Here is an 11,495-nt window from a genome sequence, read left to right as displayed (position 1 = left end):
CACCATTCTCCAGTGCTTGTAGCATACCTACATTAATTAATATTAAATGTAATGCCCTCTGGACTGTGTAATTGAACTTCTGTCAGCTTCAGGCAGTGTTTTCTTAACCACAACTTGCTATGTGCTAATATTGTGACACTTACTCAAGGATCTAAGCTGAATTTCAGAAGATGCCCATTGACATAAATACCAGCTTGCTAAAATGCTAGGTTTGTTTCGTCTGTTCTCCCTAAAAAAAAAGTGTTTGTCTTTTTCTGCACATCATTCTCCTCTTTTACCTCTTTGTGAGGGTATTTTTTTGATCATTCACTTTTCCATGACTACATCAGCTTCAGTACATTTTCTGAAAGTGACCAGTTGTTTTACAATTATACCAATCAGTTTTAATAACTGGGATTAGTTTGCACTTGCATGGTTTCTTTGCTCCAAAATGTTGGCAAGGACTTTTAGTGTCTGGGCATTCTACTCATTGTCCTGTCACATATGTGTTTTGCGATTCTGTTCCTTAAAAATTGAATGCAATCTTATGATCTCCTGTGTCAGTTTAATCTATTCTTTTTAGGATTAAACTGTGTTGTTTCTGGAACTCTCAATCTAAATGTCTTTCTTAAGGGTTAGGTCTTCTTTGGACAATAATAAATATGATAAAAATAATCTCATTATCAGTAATACCTACAATAATTTGTTCTTTTATAAACTCTTACTTTAAGTCACCATAGTCACATCTCTCCGGTAGCCTGAGATCATTAATGAAACTGTCTGTGGATTCCCTGGATGCTGTTTTCCTCTGTTAACTATTGCTCTTCTAAGGATTTTATTCGTTCCAGGATTGAAATAGTTGTCAAAGACTTCAATCGCTTCAAATGTATCCCTTGCGCTTGTTTAGGAGGTCAGCTGGTTAGTGATATTAACAGCAATAGTTCAATTCCCACACCACTGAGGTTACCGTGAGGGACTCTCCTTTTCAACCTCACCCAAAGCCCTCAGGTTAACCCACCGCCAGTCATCTCTCTCTAATGAGAGAGCAGCCTTGTGGTCTGGTAAGACTATGGTGACTACCTTTAGATGTTCTTTCACAAATAGAGCCTAAATCTGATGTTAAATAATATAAGAATCCTAACATTACAGGGCAACTTGTTGAAACTTTTTGTGAAAGTTTACTGCTACTTGTAGCTTCACTTGCCAGGAGATTTGTTGTCAATTTGTCACACTCATTTGTATCAGTCCAAACTTGCACAGCCACTGTAGTTCATCTGCAATCACTTTGTGACATCTCTCTCCCAGTTTCTCCTGGGTTGAATGTGTTTTTCTGCCACTCTCCTACCTGCCCACTAGAAGAAATCTCAGTGCTCTTTCAGCTCTCATCAAACAGCTGAAATAAGAACATTTTTCTGTGCTGGATGTCACTTTTTCAAGTTCCGTTTGCTCTTGCAATTTCAAGGACCGCTTTCTGTTAGTGGCAGAAAATAAACCGGTCAACAAGATTAGCATGGTTCTACAATATCATGTGCCCTGTGCAGTTATCCATCATCACATATTATACAGATAATGAAGTGTACAATTTTCTTATATTACATGCAATGTGAAGAATTTTTTTTTGTACAACACAGGTCAAGTGTATTTCCTGGGAAAATATTTTGAATGCTGAAGCTAATTTTTCTTATCTAATCTCAATACAAGAGTCAAAGAATACCTAATAATAGGTGAACAGATGCACTGCTGGTGTGCCAGAATGATGCAGTGCCAATCCAGCAGGTAAACAAGTACTATCTTATATTTTAACTCTGCAAAGCAAAGACAATGGAGATTTTTAACAGCAAACTACCTCAAACAGCCCCTACCCAGGACCATATACTGGTCGAGATGTCAAATACCCCACCAGAGAGTGCTACTTTACAGTCAAGTTGGGGATTTTATTTGGAAAGGAAAAAGCAGATTGTGGTGTGCTTTCTGAGAGGTTCACTACTGAGAGTCTAGATGTACGACATAAGTAAAAGAGATTGAATGTAAGTTCTGGTGGAAATCAGCTGAAATGATGACTTGTACTATATAGATTTCTGTGATATTTTTGCAGAAAATGGCCCAGAGAGAGATGCTAAGTTTGTCTTTACGGCAACTCATTTTCCCCAAAGCAGCCCAGATGCTTACAGTGTTGGACTGAATTCCTTGAAGCAAAGGTTCAAAATTTTTGCCTCACATCAGGTTTCTGTGATAGTAATCATGTTTCATAATGATCAAAGTATCTTTATTGCCATGAAGACATTGCACACACAGATTTGTAATAAGGAGCCAAATATCAGTGAGTGACCTGTAAATACATGCCTAATTTAACAGCACATAAACATGCTGTTTCAGATCTCTAGCATCTGCAATTATTTGTTTTATTTTAACAGCACATAGTGGTATTTCATCATTTACAGACTGTATACTGTTTGAGCATTGATTTTCACAGTCTGTCACACCGCAGTTGCAGAAATTCATGGAATTTATTTGGTGTAGTTTCCTGTCCATTTCTAAGTAAGGCCAGTGTATACACTAGTTACTTTGCTGAGCACCTCTTTATAGTCCACAAGTGTGCCTCTGAGTTTCTGCTAGCTTACCACTTTAATTCTCAATCAGACTCCCACTCTGTCCTGCAACTCGTTCACTGCCCCATTGAAATTCAACAGAAAATCAGAACGCAATCTTATTTACTGATTGACATTTTGCAAACTTCAACAGCATCACATCATAACCACAATCCATTTTTCTCAGATAACAAATGCTGTAATGTGCTCATTGAAACACATAGGAGTTTGACAGGGTAAAAGCTGAAAGAATGTTTCCCCTTATGGCATAGTCTCAGAATAAACTGGTCACAATTTAAGATTGAGATGAGGTGGAACTTCTGCTTTCAGCAGGTGGTAAGTCTTTGGAACTCCTGGCCACAGAGACCTGTGGGAGCAAAGTCCTTGTGTAAAATTTAGGCTGAGACATAGATTTTTGATCAGTGGGGAATCATGGTTTATGGGGAGAATGCTGGAAAGTGGACATGAGGAATGTCAGATCAGCCATGATCCATCCTATTGAATGGCCAAGCAGGGTCAAGGAGACGAATGGTTTCTTGTATTCCTATTTCTTAATGTCTCATGGTAATGTCTCTACTTTGTACAATTTACTTCTTTTACCTACTTACTTTTCCCATCAGCACTTTGGAATCATTGATCCAAAGAAAATAACTTTGTTTTGCTCTCCACCGCTGTTGTAACCTGTCTTTTTGACTTAAAGATGTGGGAATGGAGTGTTGTTGGCAAGGCTAACCTTTATAATGTGTTTCCAGTTGTTCTTGGAAAGGTGGTGGTAGGCTGCCTTCTGGAAGTGTTGCAGTGTTTGGGTGTAGGGACACCCACATCACTGTTAGAAAGAGAGTTCCAAGGTTTTGACCCAGTGATTGTGCAGGAACAGTGAGACTTATCCAAGTCAGGATGGTGTGTGACGCGTAGGGAAATTTGCATATAGTGGTGCTTCCATGCCCCTGCTCTTCCTGTCCTGTAGGTGGTGCAAGTTTTTTTTAATTCACTCGTGGGAAGTGGGCAGCACTAGTGTTATGGACCAGACCAGACCTCCTCAAAATATATTAAGAAGATAGCCTGGACCCTAACTTTTTCTTATTTTAGAGGTAAGTACCAAGCATTGCATTCCAGATACAATCTTGATTGGTCAAGCTATCACTCTTAAAGCAAAACACACTTTATTCATACACTATAGTTAAAAATGACAAATGAAAGAATTGGAATAACAACTCTATTGGAAAACTGAATAGAATAATGGATTATTTAACTACTAAGCTGTAACTGTTCCAATATCGTAAAATCCCAAATAGTAAAATTCCCTTGGTGTAGGCAAGTTTCAGTGAAATAGATTGTTTCACTTACAATTCTAGCAGCTGGAAGCTTTTAGCTATAACATGAAGAGGAAGAACAGCTTCCACGTCCAATTTCAAGACCCCAACAGCAAATGCTACTGAAAACTAAAATAAAAATCCTGGTTCTGCGGGAGCTTGACTCCACCCATTCAGGCTACTTCTATTGTTCCAGCTTAAAACAAACCCTAAGGCCTCACAAAGTGTTTACTTTATTGGGTCTGAGTAGACCGATTGGCACATCTGTCTCAACCTCTCTTCACTAAAAAAAACAGGACAAACTACACCTCTTAAAACCATAGTGTCATCACACTGGCATTTATTGTTCAAGCTCAAGTTTTGAGAAGGTGGTGGTGAGCTGCCTTCTTAAAGCTCTGCAGTCCATGTCCTGAAGGTAGACCCATAATGCTGTTGAGGAGAGAGTTCCAACTTTGACCCAGTGACACTGAAGGAATGACAATATATTTCCACGTCAGATTGGTGAGTTACTTGGTGAGAACTTGCAGGTGGTGATGTTCCCCTGTATCTGCTGCCCTTGTCTTTCTAGATGAAGAACTCGTGGGTTTGGAAAGAGCTGTCAAAGGAGATTTGGTGAATTTCTGGAAGTGCATTTTGTAGGTAGCACACATTGCTGTTACTTTGCATGAATGGGGGAGGGAGTGGATGTTTGTAGGTGTGCTACCAATCAAACGGGCTGCTTTGTCCTGGATAGTATCAAGATCCTTGAGTATTGTTGGAGGTGCACTCATCCAGGCAAGTGGGGAGCATTCCATCACACTCCTGACTTGTGTCTTGTAGATGGTGGACAGAGCTTTGGGGAGTCAGGAGGTGAGTTACTCACCACAGTATTCCCAGCTGTAGTGACTGAAGATATACCCACAGTGCTGTTAGGAAGACATAAGCAGGATTTTGGCTCAGTGACAATGAAGGAATTAGTATTATGATTCCGAGTCAGGAAGATGTAGGATTTTGTTCATGGTTTGCTGTCACTTCTATTAAGCCAATTAACATTGCTATGGAATTTAACTTCAATATTGTTGTAATCTGAGACCTTGTAAAGTTGGCATCGAAGATAATGGTCTTACACTGCAATGGATCTGTCAGTGTAGTTTGCTGATTCTGTCAACATAGTAACATGACATTAGGCAACCAACGAGCAAGCCAGGGACCTTGGGATACTAAGAAGGATGATAAAAGTTAAAAATCATAAAACAGTAGTAGGTGATGAAGAAGTTGGACTTTAAAATCATGTGACATTAAGTTGAGTGAAAGACTTAGCAAGGTGACGAATGATGATTTGAGAATCTTAGAAAACCTGGGAATGAATTTTAAACTCAACAGTATGAAACTGTTTTGATAGGAGGACTATGTTCTGAGATGAATCCTCACTCCAGCTTATTGTAGTGTAAGATCCATATGATATCTTAGCTGTCACCTTCCTATCTAATCAACCTGTTCAGAGTTGCTATCAGATACTGCTGGAACAGGTGGCAATTGAGCCTGGACCACCTGGCTCAGAGGTAGGGACACTACCGCTGCACCACAAGAGCCCCTTCCTGCCATCATTCTCTATCCTAGTAGACAGCCTGTTTTTTTCTAGTGTCGTAGAGGAAAAGAACTGATAATTTAATGAGAAGAGGCCTACATCTTAAAGAGAATGTCATTTATTGCATGATAGCAACTAGACACAAGTTACATTGACATGATAAACACATCACTGAGACTGAGGGAGACCAAGGTATTGGGTCTTATTCCTTCCCACCCATACTGATGTGACTTCATCATCTTGCGAGGTTCTCAATGCACTCCTCAGCATTAACTCTTTCAGATCTTCATATAAAAGATTAGGTATTTTCTAGGAATTGTTAGACAAGAAATGAGTTCTGATTTGTCTTCTGCCATCTGACTGTCATAAATGCAACCATACTGGAGTTGTTGACCAATTATAGCAATCAGTCTCTAACAATTTATTTGCAGCAGATCCAGACATGATACAAAGAAAATCCTAGCCATGGAGAACCTTGGGAAACCAAGGTCTAAAGTCATACTGTCAAGATTAACAGCCTTAATTAACATTAAGTGCATACAGGTGGAAAACATTAGCTACTTGAGCAAATATAAAGAGACACTTCCTACTCAACTCATTCTCAGGGGACTCTGGATGGTGCAGTGGTAGTATTATTTCTACCTTTGGACCAGAAGATCTGGGTTCAAGTTCCATTTGCTCCACAGGTATATAACCATGCCTCTGAATGAGTTGATTTGGGGTGGTGGGGGGAAAAATATGTTTAAAGGAACATTCTGTGCTTGCTTTGGTAATGCAGTTACTAAAATTGGAATGAAACAGAGAAGATTAGTGTGATCCCTGAGCTAGGATTACACACAAATTCATGAATTGTTTCATGATTCCAAAGTGTTTTGTGGTCCTGTGGGAGTATGGGCCATGAGTAAGTTAGTTGATTAAAATTTCATAATTACACATTGAAATTTCATTGTTTAATTTGTTCCATTAGCTGGCAGAAGACACTTACTGATATATACCCATTATGTTTCATATTTTTCTGTGGGATGTTGGCATTGCTGGGGAGGCCAGCACTTAATGCGGGGCAATATCTATAAATTCAATCAAGAATGAGCCACATTGCTGTGGATGTGGAGTCACACGTAGACCAGACCAGGGAAGGGTGGTAGATTTCCTTCCTGAAAAGACATTAGTGAACCAAATACAGACTGGCTCTGGTTTTTCCTTCACCACCTAGCTATTGGGATTACAGCATCCAAGCATGTTACATATCCCATGCCATGGCTGCAATTACCCCAATTCAAAAATATTGTTTTTTTTTTTTTTTTTTTCTTCCTATCTATCTGCTTCAATTGCTCACCTGACCATTTTTGACCTCTAAAACATTTACTTCTATTGCCATCTTCTTTGTTTTGTCCTCCCGGAAACTGCAATACATATAGACACATACTCAGCTGGAGAATGGACAAAGTGGCTGAAGTCTTTTCCCTGGGGTGGGGGAGTCCAAAACTAGAGGGCATAGGTTTAAGGTGAGAGGGGAAAGATACAAAAGGCACCTAAGGGGCAAGTTTTTCATGCAAAAGGTGATTCATGTATGGAATGAGCTGCCAGAGGAAGTGGTGAAGGCTGGTACAATTACAACATTTAAAAGGCTTCTGGATGGATACATGAATAGGAAGGGTTACAGGGATATAGGCCAAACGCTGGCAAATGAGACTAGATTTATGTAGGATATCTGGTCGGCATAGATGAGTTGGACCAAAGGGTCTGTTTCCGTGCTGTGTATCTCTATGACTCTAAGTGCCTAGCAAAAGGTTTAAGTGTCACTTCAGCACTTTGTGAGGAAGATCTGAAATAATAACTCTGTGATGCTTTCTCTCTCATATCTGAACTGAGATTATCTGCGCCAAAACATGGTTTACTCATAATTCTGTTATTTTCTGTGTTAGTAGGATTTTGCTGTTAACAGTTTGGCTGTTGCATTTTTTACATTAATACAATGTCTGTACTCTAATAGTACTTAAAGAACTTTGTCCTGAGTTCATGTACTGTATAATATAAATGCCTTTCTGACAAAAATTCCTAAAACTCATGAATTCAGCAGGATACGCTGTGGCTTTACTTTTAGCTCACATAATCTTGATTCATTGTCTATCGTCTGCATACTGAAGATTATTGGAGGGGAGAAAGCATATAATTAATATTGGCTGTACTCATGAGATAGAGGGCACACAGGATTGGGAAAGTGGGGTGTAGAACTTTTTGTGTGATTTCTAGCTGGTTGCATTCTGTATGCTACAGTGCAAATTTACAAATATGCCAAGAACATAGGTCAAGAGATCATGAGTAATCTTCACTTACTCAGCTATCTTGGCTGCCACTTCAAATCTGCTTTTGGAAAAGCTGACAAATATTCAAGCATTATTAAGCAATTTGTAACTCTATTATGCCCCAGCAATATGATCACATAGCTTTGGGTGACTGCATCCCTTTTAAATTTCTCCAACATTATGGTGAGAGTTATCGATTCTTGGGATTGTTGACTTTTATCATCTTTCCTACGTTCCAATGCTGTCTACACTTCAAATAAACAACTTGATTTGCTATAAAGTGTTTAGGAAGTTCTTAGATTCTGAAAGGTGCCATGCAAATGCAAGTCTTTCTTGCATTTGCCGCTACCATAGTCCTTGCAATTTGATCAGTTTTCATAGGGCAAGAAATAAAGTTCTGGGGGAAGGTCACTGGACCTGAAAAGTTAACTCTGATTTCTCTCCACAGGTGCTGCCGGACCTGCTGAGCTTTTCCAACAATTTCTGTTCTTGTAGTAAAAATAAAGCCTCTGTGCTGGAATTGTGACACAGTCCAATTACATTGCGGCAGACTGAAAAATTGACACCCATGAACTACTTCCCTAAGGATTTAGTTTAAAAGTTTCTTCATCCCCTCCCTCACTTAAAAACATCATGCTAGGTGGCTATCTGCTGCACGTAGCAGGATCCATCATAAGTTTTAGAATAAAACCACAGAAAAGCAGCAGCAAGTGAGCAGCATCTGTGAACAGAACAGAGGTTTCAGGAATGTGCACACTCTGTTCTCAATCTGTAATCTTGCATTAGCTATTGACAACTTCTTTCTGGACATGAGCCTATTTATTTTAGAAAGTGCATCCTCGCTGGATTTTTCAATCAACAGTGATGGAAATAGCAATTAAGTTTAGCAGAGCAGAATGCAAGATTATGCTCACAGCAACAAACTGCCCAGCCAAGCTATGCTTGCTGACTTCTGCCATCCATAACACAAACCTGTTGAGGCCAAACAAGGCAAGATTTTTCAAATCTGAATGCACTCCATAGTGCTAGTTAAATTTCTGAGGAGTTCCTATTCAGAACATGATTTAAGAGAACAGGCACACAGCAGATGTTCGTAGTGTTAGTGCTTTAGGCTCTTGTGCAGCAACAGTGTCCCAGTCTCTGAGTCAGAGGTTCTGGTTCATGTCACAGTTGCCAGGGAGGTATCTCATAACATAAACAACAAAAATTAATATTGTTCTGTATCTGAGGAACTGACCAAGGAACATTTCTTCCTGTTGGAAGGATCAATGACCGGGAGCATGGATTTAAGGTAAGGGGCAGGACGGGATGTGAGGGAAAAGACAATCTACACAGAAGATGGTGGGAACCTGGAACTCACTGCCTTTAAGAGGGGTAGAGGCAGAAACCCTACTAACAGCTTTAAAAAGGTGATGGACAATCATAATGCCAAGGCACACAAGGCTCTGGGCCAAATGACAGCAAATGGGATTGGAATAGTTAGGTGCTTGCTTTTGACTGGTGCAGACTCGATGGGCCGAAGAGACTTTTTCTGAGCTGTAGACCTCTTTTCTGAAAGAAGAAGGTTTTTGCTACGAACCAAGCCATCAAAAAATTCAGCAAAGGGAAGGATGTGTAGGGGAATAAATCAGACGGGTATAGAAGTACTGTGATGAATAAAAGGCTAGGGACTCAAACATGTTTAGAGCTTGACAGTATCATTGTAAGTGAATTTGGGAGAGATTTTGCCATGGTCATGGAATCATAGAATTTTACAGTACAAAGGAGGTCATGCGAACCACTCTGTATTTCACCCATCTTTTCCAATTAATATGTCTGAAGAAAATTTTACTATTAATTTTAGTTCAGCCTGCCATTCTCTCCTCATGCTTTCTCTTAGCCTTCCTTATTCCAGCCTTTGCTGTCTCCTGCATTTGAGATACTCTTCCTGATTTCTATTGGTATCATTATTCTGGTTTGCATCATATACCTCCTTTTCCTTTTATTTTCTCAACAATATCCATAGTCATCCAGGATTCTCCAGCTTTAGATTTTTCAGATGTGCAGGAAATGGAATTAGAAACTCAGGCTGCAAAAGTGTGCAGGTGCTGCCAATGCAAGGAAGTTGCCAGAAATTTCCTTCTCTCTGATAAAGGTCAGGGAGCAGTGGGCCAAGATGACAATGGGATGTCAACACCCAAGAGGATATCCTGAGCACGGATACAAAAGATTGCACAGGCCATCAGGTTTAGGGAGAGCAGATGTACAGTGAATTCAATTGATACCAATTTTGAAAAAGGAGCCAGAAACTCCCACCATCTGGTGTCCAGTACAATTTTTGTTCAACACCTGCAGTTCGTCGTTTGTGTCAACACAGGCAAAGATGTGGATCTGGAAATCTGTCCCTTTCTGATGACTCGCAGGTAGACTCCTCAAAACGAGGAAATTAAGTGAGAAGAGTCCTTTGAAGACAACCTTGTCTATTTTAGAAGGTTCGCTCAGTTGGCTGGCAACTGGTTTGTGATATAGAGTGGCAATGACAATATGGGTTCAATTCCTACGCTGGCTGAGGTTACCTTGAAGGGTTCTCCTTCTCAACCTCTCCCCTTGCTTGAGACACAGTGACCCTGAGATTAAACCACTACCAATTGTCCTTCTCTAATGAGACAGTAGGAAGATGGTGACTTTACCTCTTTAATAGCTATTTCTCAATTTGTAGTTCATTAACCCAACCCTTTAACAGTGGCGGCATTCTATTCCAACAACAAAGGAAGACTGTTAAAGCACAGATCCCTCGAAATCTGCAGGGGCCTGTCCAGTCTAACTGGTCAAGGGTTATGGTTAGGGTGAAAGTGAAACTGAGAGAATAGATAAAAGGAAACAAAGGAAGATATCGAAGAAAAACTTGAAGAGTTTCCCTGAAGTATCCATCAGAGGTTTCTGAATTTCTTTGTAGTTTAGGAACAAAAGCAATGCATTATTTCCAATTGTGCTCTGCATTGACATCTCTATAAGGCAGAGAGGGGAGAGTTTTGTACTGCAGTAACTGCAACATACACTCACAACTTCTCCAACTCTTCTGACACCTGTTAATGATGATGGTGTTAATTTCAGAAAGTCACAAGATTTAATTGCTGCCACTGACTTCCACCTTGGTTGGGATTTAATTTTACTGACTGCATGAAAGCCTGCCTTTTTTGTTTGCTAGTTGCTGAACTGTAGTAATTGGAACCATGTGGACCTTGTTGACTGAGATCCTTGATTGGAGTTGTTAACCTAGACCAATCAGGAAAGCCCTGACTGACCAACATAAAAGGAGATTTCGAATCTCCTCAGTTCAGGGGACTGACTCTGAGCTGGCTGGCAACAGTCAGTGTACTGTGCACAAGTAAATAAAAGGTGACTTGGTGATGGGATACTGGCCTCTATGCAGTTATTTAATAAATATTGTGAGTGACATGAGTTTTGAGTTGTCTCAATCCGGCTCACAGTTAGCACTGCAAATCTATCCATCACTCATGATAATTTAACATTAAGCAGTAATTTGTGTATGGCTTGGCATAACATTTTTTTTTTAAAGTACATAAAGCATTATCTTTTCCATGTTGATTCCCAAGTACACTTCTGCTTGTCTCAAATTCCATAGAGAACTAAAATGTTGGGCCCAGTTTTACACTGTTGGTGCTGTGGTGGTAAGGTGATAGAGAGTGGGCAATGCAGTAGGGGATGGTCTGTGGTTAAATCCATCTTGCTGTTAGCATGG

The 11,495-nt window shown here is 39.9% G+C and overlaps 1 non-coding gene across 1 annotated transcript; it reads left to right on the top strand.

Annotated features, from left to right (window-relative positions):
* The first annotated feature begins 6,206 nt into the window (after positions 1-6,206).
* Positions 6,207-6,311, top strand: LOC125486757. Its single transcript, XR_007265384.1, has one exon. It is a non-coding gene; the product is annotated as a U6 spliceosomal RNA (small nuclear RNA).
* The last annotated feature ends 5,184 nt before the right edge of the window (positions 6,312-11,495 follow it).

Source organism: Rhincodon typus, chromosome 32, assembly GCF_021869965.1.
Source record: "Rhincodon typus isolate 14 chromosome 32, sRhiTyp1.1, whole genome shotgun sequence".
In the NCBI taxonomy this organism is placed as follows: Eukaryota; Metazoa; Chordata; class Chondrichthyes; order Orectolobiformes; family Rhincodontidae; genus Rhincodon; species Rhincodon typus.
This window is presented reverse-complemented; position numbering and strand designations above follow the sequence as displayed.